Here is a 20061-nt window from a genome sequence, read left to right on the forward strand (position 1 = left end):
CATCGGAATGTGAGTATGTACTTTTTTTTTTTTAACTTTTACAATGGTAACCAGGGTAAACATCGGGTTACTAAGCGCGGCCCTGCACTTAGTAACCCGATATTTACCCTGGTTACAAGTGAACACATCGCTGGATCGGTGTCACACACGCCAATCCAGCGATGACAGCGGGTGATCAGCGACCAAAAAAAGGTCCTGATCATTCCCCAGCGACCAATGATCTCCCAGCAGGGGCCTGATCGTTGGTCGCTGTCACACATAACGAGATCGTTAGCGGGATCGTTGCTATGTCACAAAAAGCATGACGTTGCAACGATATCGTTAACGAAATCGTTATGTGAGAAGGTACCTTTACTAATTCATTTGTAATCCTGTCTGAAGAAGGAGCCCCTGTGCTCTGAAAGCTTGGAAATATATTTTTTCTGGCTAGCCAATAAAGGTATCACTGCGAGAATACTTTTGTCATTTTTGGGCAATAACTTATATAGATATCTTTGGAGCAATATTAATTTTCACTTAAATGCACTTATATCGGGCAGCTATAATTGCAGTTGGGTTTCATTACAAATGTTATTTTCCTGCACATAATCGGCTGCATAATTAGTTCACTAAGAATACCCCAGTGAGGTAGCTCTGACTGGGCGATTGTGACTCTGTAATATGTCTTTTTCTCCTCTCAACTGATTTTTAACCACATCAAAGTGTTGCTGAACTTTAATGTGGTCTGTAGTCATAAATCAGAATGAGATGAATGATTAGTTTTGCAGCCAGCAATTTGAAAGAAAATAAACAACTCTAAAGGTACCTTCACACATAACGATTTCGTTAACGATATCGTTGCAACGTCACGCTTTTTGTGACGTAGCAACGATCCCGCTAACGATCTCGTTATGTGTGACAGCGACCAACGATCAGGCCCCTGCTGGGAGATCGTTGGTCGCTGGGGAATGATCAGGACCTTTTTTGGTCGCTGATCACCCGCTGTCATCGTGTTCACTTATAACCTGCACTGACTGTCAGCGCCGGCCGTAAAGCAGAGCACAGCGGTGATGTCACCGCTGTGCTCTGCTTTACGGCCGGCGCTGACACAGTCAGTGCGGGAAGCTGACGGCGGGGACTTGACAGACATCGGAATGTGAGTATGTAGTGTTTTTTTTTACTTTTACAATGGTAACCAGGGTAAATATCGGGTTACTAAGCGCGGCCCAGCACTTAGTAACCCAATGTTTACCCTGGTTACTTGGGGACTTCGGCATCGTTGAAGACAGTTTCAACAATGCCGAAGTCGTTCCCCTGATCGTTGGTCAATGGAGAGAGCTGTCTGTGTTGCAGCTCCCCAGCGACCACACAACGACTTACCAACGATCACGGCCAGGTCGTATCGCTGGTCGTGATCGTTGGTAAGTCGTTTAGTGTAACGGTACCTTAAAAAAGTGTATTTTTTATGAAACTCAATTAGGCCCAATTGAGCCCAAAGAAAAAATTTGTCCCTGAAAGTGTTCATATTAAATACATGTCAAAATGGTAATCATGGACTAGATCAAATAAGTACACTGGCATCATCCATTGCAAATGTGAACACATTTTCTAGGTTGCTATATCAGGGCTGTACTGTCTGATTTATTCCTGTTTTCATGTTGGCCAGGTGTAATCACGAGTAAGACACTATAAAGCCACTGTTCAAGCAAGTAGGGTACTGATGTTGCATTTGATGCCTTGGATCCACATAAGGTCTTCATGTCAACAGAAAGAAATTGGAACAAGACTTGTTTTTAGAAGAACCTCTCAGTATTCCAGCCTTAGGCATAATCAATGATTTATCTCAGCACAGATATCTTCACATTTCTAAAGACAGCAAAAATAACCTTTCAAATGTTATTTTGGAAGATATCAAGGTTTTCACTTTTTTATTTTGTTACATAGACTGAACAGGTTTTCAATTTTTGCAGGCTGCAATCCAAGCTACACATGGCAGCACTGAAGGGTCAACTGCTTGTTTTTTTTATAATTACACTGGCGCTCGGCAGTGTTTATGAGATAAGAATACATCTATAATGCTATAAAACCCTCCAGGATGATTTATTGCCTTGATTTTTTTATTCATGTGTTTGATCACGTGTTCTACACACAGCCCAATAAAGCAGACATTTACAGAACCACTGGAGACCACATAATATTAGCTTACATCCAGAGGTGGTGTAACAATACATGCTTACAGTGCATATTTCCATCAGATGTAATATTGGTAAATTAAAGAGCTTTTTAATGTATGTCTATAGGGGTATGATTAATATAAACCATGGCACATACACCAAAATAAACACTACATGACTTTCAAACCTTAAAAAAAAATAAAACATACTGTACAAAAGTGATAATATTTTCATGCTGTGATTGGATGACTAGATGTGCTTTTAGTAAAGTTATGTACATGTACTAAGGGAGTACACAAATTATTTTACAATAAAGCTATTTCAGCAAGTTACCGTAACTGTAACACGTTTCTGTCGCATTAGGCAAACTGAAGAACAGTACAAAAACTCACAGAAAGTGCCCATCGGGTGCTGAGGTCAATAGTTGCAAATTATCCAGTTTCAGAGGGAATAGCCACAAACTAGTTCCAGACTTCAAAGGAAATTATCATAATGCCACCAAAACTGTTCATATTGGATTCTTAGGATCTACACGTGCTACATAATGCTTACTTGAACTGAATTTAAAAAGATTATGACCTCTGAAGAAACTTACAGAGTGAACAGTCAGTTTAAGTCATGAAAAATGGGCAAGAGTAAGGCTCTAAGAGAGCTGAATGAGTACTAAAACGTGACGACTAGATAACTTGGTCATAACATCTCTCCAAAACAGAAGGTCTCTTGGGATACAGTGGGTATTAGCAGCAACAGCAATTCAAGGAAGGAAGGACTACTGGTGAACCAGTTACATGGTCATAGGCTCCCAGGGCTAATTGATATGCACAAAGAAACAAAGATTAGACTTTCTGCAGTGCAAACGTACCACCTACCTAAACATTGTTGAAGACCAATTTTACCCTTTCACAATAATACCCTAATTACAGGAAGATGCCTTCTGCCACACCTAAAAAATTCCAGTTGACAAGTTGATCTACTGCGGATCCACCACTCATCATAAAGGACTGAAATGATCTGATACCAACATCTTAGTGCCAGATACCACAAAACATTTTCAGTGGTCATGAAGAGTCCTCAGCTTGATGGGTCAGAGCGTTTGGCAACCTGAGGTGGACCTACATGTTATTGTGATGGAAATATATATATATATATATATATATATATATATTTCATATACAGTAGATCTCACTTGCATATAAACTCATATATACTCACAGCTAATATATAAACTGTAATCAATTGCTTAAAATGGCTGACATAAACTGACATAAGCCAGATAGACTGTTTGGGGCTTTCCAGGCAAAAGTGGAACAGCACCAGATGTACTAAGTGAGGATCAGATGTCTCAACTTTGTCCTAGATGCAGAAAACGGAGACAGCTACACTTTAGTTGCTTAATCAGCATTCATATGTGCATTAATCACAATCTTTCAGGTATTCAGACAACCAATAACAGATGAAATTGACAATATGGTAATTAACCCCTTCATGACCCAGCCTATTTTGACCTTAAAGACCTTGCCGTTTTTTGCAATTCTGACCAGTGTCCCTTTATGAGGTAATAACTCAGGAACGCTTCAATGGATCCTAGCGGTTCTGAGATTGTTTTTTCTTGACATATTGGGCTTCATGTTAGTGGTAAATTTAGGTCAATAAATTCTGTGTTTATTTGTGATAAAAACGGAAATTTGGCGAAAATTTCGCAATTTTCACATTTTGAATTTTTATTCTGTTAAACCAGAGAGTTATGTGACACAAAATAGTTAATAAATAACATTTCCCACATGTATACTTTACATCAGCACAATTTTGGAAACAAAATTTTTTTTTGCAAGGAAGTTATAAGGGTTAAAATTTGACCAGCGATTTCTCATTTTTACAACGAAATTTACAAAACCATTTTTTTTAGGGACCACCTCACATTTGAAGTCAGATTGAGGGGTCTATATGGCTGAAAATATCCAAAAGTGACACCATTCTAAAAACTGCACCCCTCAAGGTGCACAAAACCACATTCAAGAAGTTTATTAACCCTTCAGGTGCTTCACAGCAGCAGAAGCAACATGGATGGAAAAAATGAACATTTAACTTTTTAGTCACAAAAATGATCTTTCAGCAACAATTTTTTTATTTTCCCAATGGTAAAAGGAGAAACTGAACCACGAAAGTTGTTGTCCAATTTGTCCTGAGTACGCTGATACCTCATATGTGGGGGTAAACCACTGTTTGGGCGCACGGCAGGGCTTGGAAGGGAAGGAGCGCCATTTGACTTTTTGAATGAAAAATTAGCTGCACTCTTTAGCAGACACCATGTCACATTTGGAGAGCCCCCGTGTGCCTAAAAATTGGAGCTCCCCCACAAGTGACCCCATTTTGGAAACTAAACCCCCCAAGGAACTTATCTAGATGCATTGTGAGCACTTTAAACCCCCAGGTGCTTCACAAATTGATCCGTAAAAATGAAAAAGTACCTTTTTTCACAAAAAAATTCTTTTAGCCTCAATTTTTTCATTTTCACATGGGCAACAGGATAAAATGGATCCTAAAATTTGTTGGGCAATTTCTCCTGAGTACACCGATACCTCACATGTGGGGGTAAACCACTGTTTGGGCACATGGTAAGGCTAGGAAGGGAAGGAGCGCCATTTGACTTTTTGAATGAAAAATTATCTCCATCGTTAGCGGACACCATGTCGCGTTTGGAGAGACCCTGTGTGCCTAAACATTGGAGCTCCCCCACAAGTGACCCCATTTTGGAAACTGGACCCCCAAGGAACTTATCTAGATGCCTAGTGAGCACTTTAAACCCTCAGGTGCTTCACAAATTGATCCGTAAAAATGAAAAAGTACTTTTTTTTCACAAAAAATTTCTTTTCGCCTCAACTTTTTCATTTTCACATGGGCAATAGGATAAAATGGATCCTAAAATTTGTTGGGCAATTTCTCCCGAGTACGCCGATACCTCATATGTGGGGGTAAACCACTGTTTGGGCACACGGCAGGGCTCGAAAGGGAAGGCGCGCCTTTTGACTTTTTGAATGGAAAATTAGCTCCAATTGTTAGCGGACACCATGTCGCGTTTGGAGAGGCCCTGTGTGCCTATGCATTGGAGCTCCCCCACAAGTGACCCCATTTTGGAAACTAGACCGCCCAAGGAACTTATCTAGATGCATACTGAGCACTTTAAACCCCCAGGTGCTTCACAGAAGTTTATAACGCAGAGCCATGAAAATAAAAAATAATTTTTCTTTCCTCAAAAATGATTTTTTAGCCTGGAATTTCCTATTTTGCCAACGGTAATAGGAGAAATTGGACCATAAATGTTGTTGTCCAGTTTGTCTTGAGTACGCAGATACCCCATATGTGGGGGTAAACCACTGTTTGGGCGCACGGCAGGGCTCGGAAGGGAAGGCACGCCATTTGGCTTTTTAAATGGAAAATTAGCTCCAATCATTAGCAGACACCATGTCGCGTTTGGAGAGCCCCTGTGTGCCTAAACATTGGAGATCCCACACAAATGACCCCATTTTGGAAACTAGACCCCCAAAGGAACTAATCTAGATGTGTAGTGAGCACTTTTAACCCTCAAGTGCTTCACAGAAGTTCATAACGCAGAGCCATAAAAATAAAAAAAAAAATTTCTTTTCTCAAAAATGATTTTTTTAGCCCGCAATTTTTTATTTTGCCAAGGGTAACAGGAGAAATTTGACCCCAATATTTGTTGTCCAGTTTCTCCCGAGTATGGTGATACCCCATATGTGGGGGTAAACTACTGTTTGGGCACATGCCGGGGCTCGGAAGTGAAGTAGTGAAGTTTTGAAATGCAGACTTTGATGGAATGCTCTACGGGCGTCTACATTGCGTTTGCAGAGCCCCTGATGTGGCTAAACAGTAGAAACCCCCCACAAAAGACCCCATTTTGGAAACTAGACCCCGAAAGGAACTTATCTAGATGTGAGGTGAGCACTTTGAACCCCCAAGTGCTTCACAGAAGTTTATAACACAGAGCAGTGAAAATAATAAATACGTTTTCTTTCCTCAAAAATAATTTTTTAGCCCAGAATTTTTTAATTTTCCCAAGGGTAACAGGAGAAATTTGACCCCAATATTTGTTGTCCAGTTTCTTCTGAGTACGGTGATACTCCATATGTGGGGGTAAACTACTGTTTGGGCACATGCCGGGCTCGGAAGTGAAGTAGTGAAGTTTTGAAATGCAGACTTTGATGGAATGCTCTACGGGCATCACGTTGCGTTTGCAGAGCCCCTGATGTGGCTAAACAGTAGAAACCCCCCACAAGTGACCCCATTTTGGAAACTAGACCCCGAAAGGAACTAATCTAGATATGTGGTGAGCACTTTCAACCCCCAAGTGGTTCACAGAAGTTTATAACGCAGAGCCGTGAAAATAATAAATACGTTTTCTTTCCTCAAAAATAATTTTTTAGCCCAGAATTTTTTATTTTCCCAAGGGTTACAGGAGAAATTGGACCCCAAAAGTTGTTGTCCAGTTTCTCCTGAGTACGCTGATACCCCATGTGTGGGGGTAAACCACTGTTTGGTCACACGTCGGGGCTCAGAAGGGAAGTAGTGACTTTTGAAATGCAGACTTTGATGGAATGGTCTGCGGGCGTCACGTTGCATTTGCAGAGCCCCTGGTGTGCCTAAACAGTAGAAACCCCCCACAAGTGACCCCATTTTGGAAACTAGACCCCCCAAGGAACTTATCTAGATATGTGGTGAGCACTTTGAACCCCCAAGTGCTTCACAGACGTTTACAACGCAGAGCCGTGAAAATAAAAAATCATTTTTCTTTCCTCAAAAATGATGTTTTAGCAAGCAATTTTTTATTTTCTCAAGGGTAACAGGAGAAATTGGACCCCAGTAATTGTTGCGCAGTTTGTCCTGACTATGCTGGTACCCCATATGTGGGGGTAAACCACTGTTTGGGCACAAGTCGGGGCTCGGAAGGGAGGGAGCACCATTTGACTTTTTGAATAAAAGATTGGCTGGAATCAATGGTGGCGCCATGTTGCGTTTGGAGACCCCCTAATGTGCCTAAACAGTGGAAACCCCTCAATTCTAACGCCAACACACCCCTAACCCTTATCCCAACTGTAGCCGTAACCCTAACCACAACCCTAACCCCAACACACCCCTAACCCTAACCACAACCCTAATTCCAACCCAACCCTAACCCTAAGGCTATGTGCCCACGTTGCGGATTCGTGTGAGATTTTTCCGCACCATTTTTGAAAAATCCGCGGGTAAAAGGCACTACGTTTTACCTGCGGATTTACCGCGGATTTCCAGTGTTTTTTGTGCAGATTTCACCTGCGGATTCCTATTGAGGATCAGGTGTAAAACGCTGCGGAATCCGCACAAAGAATTGACATGTTGTGGAAAATACAACGCAGCGTTTCCGCGCGGTATTTTCCGCACCATGGGCACAGCGGATTTGGTTTTCCATATGTTTACATGGTACTGTAAACCTGATGGAACACTGTGGCGGATCCGCAGTGGCCAATCCGCTGCGGATCCGCAGCCAAATCCGCACCGTGTGCACATAGCCTAATTCTAAAGGTATGTGCACTGTTATGACCTGGTGGTTAGGAGCACCCGGAATGACCTGATAGTTAAACCTCATACAGGACGAGCTCTGGGATGTGGGAGCTCTGCTGACCGCAAGCCCTAATCCTATCACACACACTAGAAATAGCCGTGGAGCGCTCCTGACCAGACCTAGGCGCCTCGTCACAGCCTAAGAACTATCTAGCCCTAGAGATAGAAAATAAAGCCTACCTTGCCTCAGAGAAATTCCCCAAAGGTAAAGGAAGCCCCCCACATATATTGACTGTGAGTAAAGATGAAAGCCACAAACGCAGAAATGAAACAGGTTTCAGCAAAGGGAGGTCAGACTTACTAAATAGACAGAGGATAGGAAAGGTAACTTTGCGATCAGCACAAAAACCTACAAAAGACCACGCAGAGTGTGCAAAAAAGACCTCCGCACCGACTTACGGTGCGGAGGGGCCACTCTGCATCCCAGAGCTTCCAGCTAGCAAGACAAAATCATGAAAACCAGCTGGACAAGAAAACAGTGAACAAATAATGACTATCAGGAACTTAGCTTCTGCAGGAGAAGGCAGGTCACCAGAGAGATCCAGGAGCGAACTTAACCAATGCAAAAACATTGACAGCTGGCATGGAGTAACGATCTGAGAGGAGTTAAATAGAACAGCCAACCAAAGGATAAACCACGTCACCTGTGTAAGGAACCTCAGAAGCAGCAGCTTCACCCACAGCCACCAGAGGGAGCCCATAGACAGAACTCGCCGAAGTACCATTCATGACCACAGGAGGGAGTTCGACAACAGAATTCACAACAGTGCACACGCAGCGGAAAACGCTGCGGATCCGCAGCAGTTTCCCATGAGTTTACATTTCAATGTAAACCTATGGGAAACAAAAATCGCTGTACACATGCTGCAGAAAAACTGCACGGAAACGCAGCGGTTTACATTCCGCAGCATGTCACTTCTTTCTGCGGATTCCACAGTGGTTTTACAACTGCTCCAATAAAAAAAATCGCAGTTGTAAAACCGCAGTGAAATGCGCAGAAAAACCGCGGTAAATCCGCGATAAATCCACAGCGGTTTAGCACTGCGGATTTATCAAATCTGCTGCGGAAAAATCCGCAGAGGACCAGAATACGTGTGCACATACCGAAACCCTAACCCTACCCCTAACCCTACCCCTAACCCTACCCCTAACCCTACCCCTAACCCTACCCCTAACCCTAGTTCTACCTCCAACCTTAGTGGAAAAAAAAAAAAATTCTTTATTTTATTATTGTCCCTACCTATGGGGGACAATGGGGGGGGGGGTCATTTACTGTTTTTTTTATTTTGATCACTGTGATAGGTTTTATCACAGTGATCAAAATCCACATTGGAACGAATCTGCCGGCCGGCAGATTCGGCGGGCGCACTGCGTATGCGCCCGCCATTTTGGAACATGGGGGCGCCCAGGAAAGAAGATGGACGGACCCCGGGAGGCTCGGTAAGTATAAGGGGGGGGAGATAAGGGCACGGGGGGGGGGGTGTCGGAGCACGGGGGTGGTGGATCGGAGCATGGGGGGGTGGATCGGTGTGCGGGCGGGTGGATCGGTGTGCGGGGGGGTGGATCGGTGTGCGGGCGGGTGGATCGGTGTGCGGGGGGGTGGATCGGTGTGCAGGGGGGGTGGATTGGAGCACGAGGGGTGGGATTGGAGCACGGGGGGAGCAGACAGGAGGACGGGGGAGCGGAGCACAGGACGGAGGGGAGCGGACCACAGATCGGAGGGCTGGTGGGGCGATCGGTGGGGTGGGGTGGGGGCACAAAAGTGTTTTCAGCCATGGCCGATGATATTGCAGCATCGGCCATGGCTGGATTGTAATATTTCACCAGTTTTTTAGGTGAAATATTACAAATCGCTCTGATTGGCTGTTGAAAGTGAAACTGCCAATCAGAGCGATCGTAGCCACGGGGGGGTGAAGCCACCCCCCCCTGGGCTAAACTACCACTCCCCCTGTCCCTGCAGGCCAGGTGAAATTGGAGTTAACCCTTTCACCCGGCCTGCCTGCAGGAGCCCAATCCGGCCATGACGCATATGCTGCGTCACAGGTCGGATTGGCACGGGTTTTCATGACGCATACACTGCGTCAAAGGTCGGGAAGGGGTTAACTAACCTCCCCTAACCACCCCCTTTCTCTATACAAGTATAAAATCATGTATGTACAATAAACCGGCAGTATTGGTGGAATGTTATTCTGTCACCATGGTGTACAGTTTCATTCTTGATGAGCGCTCAAAATACTCAGTCTTATTGGGAACGGCCGCAGCACACACAGGGATAGATTTATCCAAACCAAATTTCCATAACATTATTAGGCCTATAGTTTCAATGCTATGCTGCTCTGGAAAGCATTACATCTCGCTAATTTTTTTAATAGGCACATCAACGTTGTCCTAGTAACAATTGCCTCGTATGACAGACCAGAACTTTTAACATGAAAGAGCAGAGCTGTACTACTGCTACTTAAAATATGGAGTTGTTCCTGAAAGCTGACCATCAGTAGTGCTGAATGTCAAACCCCACAGATCTGATGTTAATGGCTATTCTATTCACTCCTTATCAATTTGTAAAGGTACCTTCACACTAAGCGAGGTCGCTAGCGAGATCGCTGCTGAGTCACAAGTTTTGTGACGCAACAGCGACCTCAGTAGCGATCTCGCTATGTTTGACACGTAGCAGCGACCAGGCCCCTGCTGTGAGATCGCTGGTCGTGTCGGAATGGCCTGGACCTTTTTTTGATCGTTGAGGTCCCGCTGGGTAGCACACATCGCTGTGTTTGACACCTTACCAACGACCTCGTTGACGACTCAGACACCGACACATAGGCGTGCATTTGCGTTGCCTTTTCCGCACCCCTCCGCTCCGATTGGTGGTCGCTACTGCGTTCTGATTGGCGGTCATGCCTTCAACAGAAGGCGACATAGTAGCGCTTCCATCCTAGGTGTCAGAAGAACCGTTGAAGAATAGATAAATCGAAGAGGAGTCGCAGGCCGGAGAACTCTACAACGATCTGCAAACCACCACGCGGTCAGGAACAAAGGACGGAAGGGCTATTGTGCCGCCTCATAAGGCAAGGCCGCCACCAATCAGAACGCAGTAGCGACCACCAATCGGAACTGAATGGGCACGGAAAAGGCAACGCAAATGCACGCCTGTGTGACTACAACGTCACACAGGACGTCCCTCATCGAGGTCTGAATCGTCATAATAGCTGCCATGTGACAGGGTCACAACGACCAACGACATTGTTGTACAGGTTGCTACAGGTCGCCGCATTGCTGCTGCGTCGTTGGGAAGATCTCACTGTTTGACATCTCACCAGCGACCACATAGCGACGCAGCAACGATCCCTGACAGGTCGTATCGTCGGGATCGCTTAAGAGTCGCTAAGTGTGACGGGGCCTTTAGTCTCGGGTAATCCTTTTAAAGAGGACTATTCACTGGATTTTTTAGTTTAACCAAGTAACTCTTCCAATTGCTGCCATTCCACTGATTTTGAAACTATTTTATTTTCATCCATATAAAAATGTCCACCTTGACGTGGTTGGATGGCTTTTGTACTTTTTGATCAAAAAGCACTAAGAACCTTACTTTTTAACATTTACAACAGTAGCAGAGTTCATGTATTTATATGTTAAATGTATTTTGGACACAGCGTATTTGTGCACCTCTACATTATTTTAATATTAAAGGTGAGCGAGACCCATTTCTTGTTTTGCGGTATACATTGGGCGGAGTTGTCCCCCTCCTGCTCTCAGCACCCTTATCTATGCACTTTTACCAGACGTTCTATTTGCAAGATGTGAGCCTGGTTATATTTTACTTCAACAGTTCAGATGAGGCCTGGTTTGGCACACAGAGGTGTAGGACACACAGTGGTATGTAAAGGTTTGGGCACCACTGGCCAAATTACTGTTATTGTGAACAGCTAAGCAACTTGAAGATGAAATGATCTCTAAAAGACCTAAAGTTAAATATGACAAACCTTAATTAGCCTTTTAGGGTTATGACTTGTTCACTATCATCATTAGGAAAGGCCAGGTGATGCCAAGTTCCCAGCTTTATAAAAATCCAGCCTCCTCTAACCTTCGGACAAAAAACAGCAGCCACTGGTTCTTCTAAGCAGCTACCTAGCACTCTGAAAACGAAAACGGTGGAGGTCCACAAAGTAAGAGAGGCTATAAGAAGATAGCAAAGTGTTTTCAAGTTGCCCTTTCCTCAGTTCTATATGTACTGTATTTTGTGGATTATACGATGCACCAGTTTATAAGATGCACGGCTTACAAGACGCACCACAAATTTTGGGGAAGAAAATAGGAAAACAAGTTTGTTTGATTTTTAAGAAAATGGTTTGTGTTATTATCCGCTTTTGCAGTAGCTTACCTGGGGGGGGGGGGCAGCGGTAGTGGAGCGGAGTCCCAGGTGGCAGGGTCGCTGCTGGCAGAGTCAGGAGATGCTGAGTGAGGCTCCAGGCTGGTAGGACAAGAGGTTTGGTGGTGGTAGGAGTTGGGCTATGGCTGAGGGCCCCATGCTGGTACAACGAGGTGTTCAGTGGTGCGGGGCTCCACTGACATTTTGTGAGAGCCTGGAGACCCACACCTTCAATACTTTCTTATGCGGTGGACTCTGGGAAAATAGCTTGTAGGATTGCTAAAAAGGCAAATCAGAATTCCCGCTAGACTGCTAAAGACCTTGAGAAAGATTTAGCAGACTCTGTAGTTTTGGTATATTACTCTACTGTTCAAATACACCTGCACAAATATGGCCTTCATGGAAGAGTCATCAGAAGAAAACCATTCCTGTGCCCTCACCATAAAAATCAGCATCAAAAGTATGCAAAAGAATATCTAAACTAGCCTGATGCTTTTTGAAAATAAGTCCTGTAGACCGATGAGGTTAAAATAGAGCTCTTTGACCACAATGATCAAGGGCACAGAATGTCAGGGAAAAAATAATTTCCCCCAAAAATAAGCATGGAGGTGGTTCAATCATGCTTTGGGGTTGTGTTGCAGCCAATGGCATGGGGAACATTTCACGGGTAAAGGGAAGAATGAATTTATTAACTAGTGATGAGCGAGTGTGGTCGTTATTCGAGATTTCCGAGCATGCTCGGGTGTATTTTGTGCGTGCTCGTAGATTATGTTTGTGTCGCCACAGCTGCATGATGCATGTAGGCATTGCCTGTTTGTTAGGGAATCCCCACATGTATTCAGACCGTCTAGCAGCCGCAAATCATGCAGCTGCGGAGACACAAAACACTCGGAGAACACCCAAGCATGCTTGGAAAACCCGAGTAACGAGCACACTCGCTCATCACTAGTTGCTAGGCTATTAATAAAAGTTCAGAGCTGTTTGCTTAGCCTTTACTGGATAGTTTATGGGAGACCCTAGAAAAAAATATGATGAAGGGTGCCCCTATAAATTCTAACCAAAAAAGGCAGACAGCTGTGGGCTGACAATAACAGCCTGGGTAGGGGCTAGGGATATTGGACCCTTCTTAGGCTAAGAACATCAGCCCTCAGTCACCCCAGAAATGGCATATCCATAAGATGGGCCAAATCTGTCACTTAGCCTTGCTCTTCCCACGTCCCCTGGTGCGGTGGTGAGGTACTAGGTTGGGGTTGATGTCAGCTGAGCTTGGCATGCAGCTTCAGTGATGAGTAGTTGCGTCATTGAGGTTACTTCCGGTCACTACCAGCTGTTCCCATGCTCAGTTCAGTGTGAGCTGGCTGATGAACTGCGGTAACCTTGATGATGCCAGCGCTAGCACTGTGTTCCAATCAGAGAATATTATTTGGTTAAATAGGATGTAATAATGATAATATGATGTTTCCATTGATCGTTGACCAATTATATTGTATGTAAATAAGGTAAAATTACACTTTTTGTAATACACAGGTTGTTGTCAATGACCGTCTCATGTATAAGAGGATAGCCTATAAGTTGTCAATAGTACCCATCTTAGATGGATGGGTACAGACTTTAATATTGAGATCTTCCTTAGGGTTAATTCAGACAAGCTGATAATTGGTCCATGTGCTGTCTATGTGCTCACGGACCACACACTGAAAGCACATGAACCCACTATAGCCGGTGTCCCAGTGCGCGTGGCAAATTTTCCACAATTCATACAATGAAAGGCAGCTCAGGCACCCAGCAGCAATGCGGACAAGCACAAGGAGCCAGCCAAAGCCACAATTTGCGGTCATCACTAGCGCGATTTTCAATACTACCGTCTGGTCCCAGCATTAGGATATGTGTAGATGAAGTTTTTCAAGCAGAAACCACTTAAGAAAACTTTCTTTTTCTGGAGCGTTTTTGGAGAAGTTTTTATTTTCAGGAGCGGTGCTGAAGAGATATAGAAAATATGTTTTTTTGTGAAGCATTTTCTAAAGCCTTTTGATTGGACAGTACATAGTTTGGAGAATTTTTGCTACGTTTTTGAAGGAGAAACTTAGCAGAAACTCCAAGTTTTTGAGGAGTTTTATGATTTGAAGGAAGATTTGGAGAGTTTCCTCTCAGTTTCCACTCAGTTAATGTTCGTACAATTTAATGGCATTTGTTAACCATTCCTATCTGCTTGTTAGTGAGGTTTTCCGTGGTATGCAGGAGCACTTGGTTGGGTGTGAACACAGTAAGAATCATAAATGATGACGACCAGAAAAATAAATGCAACTACAACATCATGACAGTCTACATGGATTTTAATGTTTTTAGATGGAGTTGTGAAAATTTCCAAACACTAAAGGACCCAAACATCAAGACTGCCTTTGTTCACACTAGTCTTGATGCAGACGCTCCTGATTCATGAAGAGGTATATACCGCTGCTCGTCATGAATTTAACAAGAGGCGCCCTCGCGGGATACAGAACCTCTCATTAAAATTGTGTGGAATGCCAAAAGTTGTAATGTTTTAGAGCAGCCAAATTAAGTCACATTTAAAAGCTTTCTACGATTCTGGCATTAACACTTTGTTGAATCGGGCATGAAGGTCTCGCTCTCTCCAGTGTATATTTTGGACAAGTGCTATTCCATTTTTTAACGGATAGCACTTGGACCAATGGTATTCACTGGGGCAGTGCTGATGCATGATTTTTTTCACAGAATCTGTCAGAGAAATTTATTGCAGCATGCTGCAATTTCACTTTGACATCAGATACCAGTCACCCATTCAAGTCTATAAGTGCATGGAAGACATAAGACATCTGATGACATCTGAGTGCAGTGCGATTTCCAGCAGACTCACAGAATAGAGAAGATTGAGAAATGTTGTTCTCTATCTTCTCCTCACAGTGAGTATATTCTTCTCATCCGAATCAGATCACACTATGATGACACTCTTATCAAAGTTCGATCAGACTGTCATTTGCCTAATTGGCCTGATTCTTTCGGATGAGAGAATATACAGCTGTTTGACCATAGCCTATGAGTGAGTCCACACATAATGGGCATCGTGCAGCTGAGGAGCAGCCACAACTGCAGTTCGTGTGGTTTTCAAATGTATTGTTTTTAAAATAGATTTCTAATAGCCGCACACTATGGCAGGTAAGTAGCAGCTTAATCAACAACACCAAATGACCAACAACAATTTCATAACCACACTGCAAAATAATCATGTTAGTCTGTTTTTTGGCCACTCAATAACAATTAAAACATTTAGACTATGCAATACATAGTTGATCCAGTTAATTATTTGGGTGCAGATAATTATTGCCTACAGCATTACACAAAGCCCAAGTAATAGACAGTACGTACAATACACATGTAAAATGCACATACAGTGGCCAGTAAAAGAGTACCATAAAGTTAACCAAGTACACGGCACCCATGTAAGTATTGTCATACAGCACCCGTGTAAGTAGTGTCATACGGTACCCATGTAAGTATTGTCATACGGTACCCATGTAAGTAATGTCATACAGCACCCATGTAAGTAGTGTCATACAGCACCCATGTAGTGTCATATGGCACCCATGTAAGTAGTGTCATACAGCACCCATGTAGTGTCATACGGCCCCCATGTAAGTAGTGTCATACAGCACCCATGTTAGTGTCATACGGCACCCACGTAAGTAGTGTCATACGGCACCCACGTAAGTAGTGTCATACGGCACCCATGTAAGTAGTGTCATATGGCACCCATGTAAGTAGTGTCATACAGCACCCATGTAAGTAGTGTCATATGGTACCCATGTAAGTAATGTCATACAGCACCCATGTAAGTAGTGTCATACAGCACCCATGTAAGTAGTGTCATACAGCACCCATGTAGTGTCATACGGCACCCATGTAAGTAGTGTCATATGGCACCCATGTAAGTAGTGTCATACAGCACCCATGTAGTGTCATACAGCACCCATGTAGTGTCATACGGCACCCACGTAAGTAGTGTCATATGGCACCCATGTAAGTAGTGTCATACGGCACCCATGTAAGTAGTGTCATACAGCACCCATGTAGTGTCATACGGCACCCACGTAAGTAGTGTCATACGGCACCCATGTAAGTAGTGTCATATGGCACCCATGTAGTGTCATACGGCACCCATGTAAGTAGTGTCATATGGCACCCATGTAAGTAGTGTCATACGGCACCCATGTAAGTAATGTCATACAGCACCCATGTAGTGTCATACGGCACCCACGTAAGTAGTGTCATACGGCACCCATGTAAGTAGTGTCATATGGCACCCATGTAGTGTCATACGGCACCCATGTAAGTAGTGTCATATGGCACCCATGTAAGTAGTGTCATACGGCACCCATGTAAGTAATGTCATACAGCACCCATGTAAGTAGTGTCATACGGCACCCATGTAAGTAGTGTCATACGGCACCCATGTAAGTAATGTCATACAGCACCCATGTAAGTAGTGTCATATGGTACCCATGTAAGTAATGTCATACAGCACCCATGTAAGTAGTGTCATACAGCACCCATGTAAGTAGTGTCATACAGCACCCATGTAGTGTCATACGGCACCCATGTAAGTAGTGTCATATGGCACCCATGTAAGTAGTGTCATACAGCACCCATGTAGTGTCATACAGCACCCATGTAGTGTCATACGGCACCCACGTAAGTAGTGTCATATGGCACCCATGTAAGTAGTGTCATACGGCACCCATGTAAGTAGTGTCATACAGCACCCATGTAGTGTCATACGGCACCCACGTAAGTAGTGTCATACGGCACCCATGTAAGTAGTGTCATATGGCACCCATGTAGTGTCATACGGCACCCATGTAAGTAGTGTCATATGGCACCCATGTAAGTAGTGTCATACGGCACCCATGTAAGTAATGTCATACAGCACCCATGTAAGTAGTGTCATACGGCACCCATGTAAGTAGTGTCATACGGCACCCATGTAAGTAATGTCATACAGCACCCATGTAAGTAGTGTCATACGGCACCCATGTAAGTAGTGTCATACGGCACCCACGTAAGTAGTGTCATACGGAACCCATGTAAGTAGTGTCATATGGCATCCATGTAAGTAGTGTCATACGGCACCCATGTAAGTAATGTCATACCGCACCAATGTAAGTAGTGTCATACGGTACCCATCTAAGTAGTGTCATACAGCACCCATGTAAGTAGTGTCATACGGTACCCATCTAAGTAGTGTCATACAGCACCCTGTCTGCCCATATTCCTGAATCACTTACCAGACCAAGCCTTCTTCCCACTGAGCAGTCACAGGCATACAGTGACGTCATGACGTAAGGATCGTCACACTCTTCCCAAGAAGACCCAAAGGGTCTAATCATTACGGAGCCCCTGGCTTTGGTCTACTTTACTTCTCTTTAATCAACTAGTGATTGACATCAATAAGAGAATTGCAGCCGACAGTCATTTTACAAATTAGTTATGATTTTAAATTGGGACCTATTGAATCTCCTCCCAGCAGTATTGTGCACTTACTGTAGATCAGAATGTGCTTACTACTCACCTAATTCTGTGCGGACGTCCATATTATGTAATTTACAGCAGCTGCCATAAACATTACAATCGTATTTCCATGTATGACCAAAGCCTTGAAAACATCCTGCCCTAGAAATAAACCATTAAACTCTGAACAGGATCTTTTCTTCATTTTCCTAAAATCCCCAATCAAACTAGGCGTCCCCAGCTCCTCCGCTTCAGGATCTGCACATACATTATACTATATAATCCCATGGCGTACACGGGAGTGTAAAGAACTAGTTGAACAGCTCCAGACAGAAGTGTGATTCTTTCGGTGTCTTAGCACGGCACGTCATTTATCCCTGCTAATGTTGCTATCTGATGGATGTGCTCTCATACAAGCCATGGGAGCTATAAAAAGATATGAATGCGCAAAAGCACATGATCACATTTCCGTAATCGTCCAGGCTGGAGTTTCTTACCAAATGCAGATCTGAAATTCAAGGCAGTGATGCCAGCAGTGGGCACTGCCCGCTCCTTCCAGCTGTGCACTGTAGATAGGTCAGGCTGCAGAGGCATTGCTCCTCCATAGGCCAGTGGCAGGACACTTTCTGCTCCAGACATAGCTGCTCACAGTATGGACCTCTCCATGTTCTGCTGATGATGTCAGGCACCTGGCTTGTTCTGGTCTGCACTGAATGAACCACCCACAGAACAACTGGACCTAGAATCCACATTGCTCATACACAGAAATGAGCAGTTCATATTCCCAGAGCAGCAAATTGATGGCAAGAAGCGCTGCAGCAGTGGCCCTGCAGTAGAATACTAAAAGCACCACAACACAACTGCTTTCCTTTGATTGCACTCATCCAAGAAAAACACAACTCAGACACTTCAGCACTGAAGGAGCCAGCTGAGGGGTCTGCACTTACACAAGAACCTGGACCCCAGGCTGGATGTTATCCCATGTACTAATCAATACCTCCCAAATTAACAGCATAGCCTATAACAGAAAGCAAAGAACAAGCATATATATATGTGTGTGTGCACTACAAGGCAAGGTCAAGAGTGATGAGGCAGGAATGGGCACCTGTCAGTGGCATCCTGAGGCTCACCTTCTGTCAGCAGGAGAGGCAGCAGGCAGGGAAGCAGCCGGGTGTCCTTGGAGCTGGCCTGTGCTGACACAGGGACATGTATGCGGTGCTGTGCAGGCAGGATTGTCTGGCTGCAGGCAGCTCCTCCTCCTGGAGATGCTGCTGGTGCTGTCCCCTGCTATGTCACATGGGCTGGAGCAGCAGGCAGCTCATCATGGACCCTGTCCTACACCTGCAGGGGGGACAGCTCTGCTTCCTAATAAAAAAAAAAAAGTAGATGTGTGATGGCTTTATGGAACTGTATTTATAGCAATGCACCATTTTACATCGATGTGATGCTGCAAGGATAGAAACCTGACCATAAGATGAGTATAAATCGCATATAAATACCGGTTACACTAACAATGCAGCCATACAACTAACATCAACATGGGGAAAGTGTTATATGGCAAGCGAATCATTTACTGTTATTATCAGGCGTACCCTCTAGCAGTGGGAGTTCTCTAATAATGTAATGCTAATCTGCAGACTACAGACAGTCCAATGGGGACATAAAAAATTACCCTACAGTAGTTTTAGAATGGGGGGTTTCTGATAGCAGAGGGGCAGCAAAGGCGCCGGAAATAAAATTGATCGCTGCACCCTGAATAGGATTCCTTAAAGAGATTTTCAAGTTGAAAAATGTCAGTATCACCCATCCATAAAGTTAGTGCTAACTACTTATGGGTGATGTGAAGAGCAGAACAAAAATGATTACCTCAATGAACAAAAATAAAAAAAAGAATTTGTGATAAATATTGACCTGTCCATTCAAGGACATTTTAGCTATAGTATGAAATCCTGTTTTTCTTGTCTGTGGAATTGCCTTTGTACTGTTTGTTGTGAAACTGCCGCCCACGAAACTGTTTTCTTTTCTTTTCTTTCTTTCCTGTTTTGTCTCTTTGTTTAAACATGCAAAACTTGTATAACCACTAAACCTACTGAAACAACTATATAAAGAAGGGGTAGCACCTTGAAGGCAGGCGTGCTTCAGAGACTTCCCAGTGATACACTATACAAGACGTGTCTTGTGTATTATTTCTGGTGATTCCCCACTTCCAAAGGCTGCTCCGACTGAGTGTGATCCCGACATTTCCTGGCGCCCGAACAGGGACCCGAGGTCTGTGTATTCCTTCAAGAACACCGGCAGAATACGAACGAAAAGAGAATCTGGGATAATGGACGGCAGATGAACAAAAACCTGGCCAGGTAAGAGACACTGTTAGATCTCTTATATCTGCCCTGCACTGTCCGT

General features: G+C 44.0%; 1 protein-coding gene across 7 annotated transcripts in view; it reads right to left on the reverse strand.

Moving 5' to 3' along the window:
• Positions 1-18954, reverse strand: part of KLHL32 (kelch like family member 32) — a 508172-nt gene extending 489218 nt beyond the window's left edge. For 2 of the 7 annotated variants that reach the window (XM_069726338.1, XM_069726341.1), the window contains exon 1: positions 18789-18925. The gene's annotated coding sequence lies outside the window, so the exon portion shown is untranslated. Of the gene's footprint in view, positions 1-18788 lie in introns of all 7 variants that reach the window. The other 5 variants (XM_069726337.1, XM_069726336.1, XM_069726335.1 and 2 more) reach the window with 3 other exon arrangements.
• Positions 18955-20061: the final 1107 nt, after the last annotated feature.

This window comes from Ranitomeya imitator, chromosome 5, assembly GCF_032444005.1.
Source record: "Ranitomeya imitator isolate aRanImi1 chromosome 5, aRanImi1.pri, whole genome shotgun sequence".
Taxonomy (NCBI): Eukaryota; Metazoa; Chordata; class Amphibia; order Anura; family Dendrobatidae; genus Ranitomeya; species Ranitomeya imitator.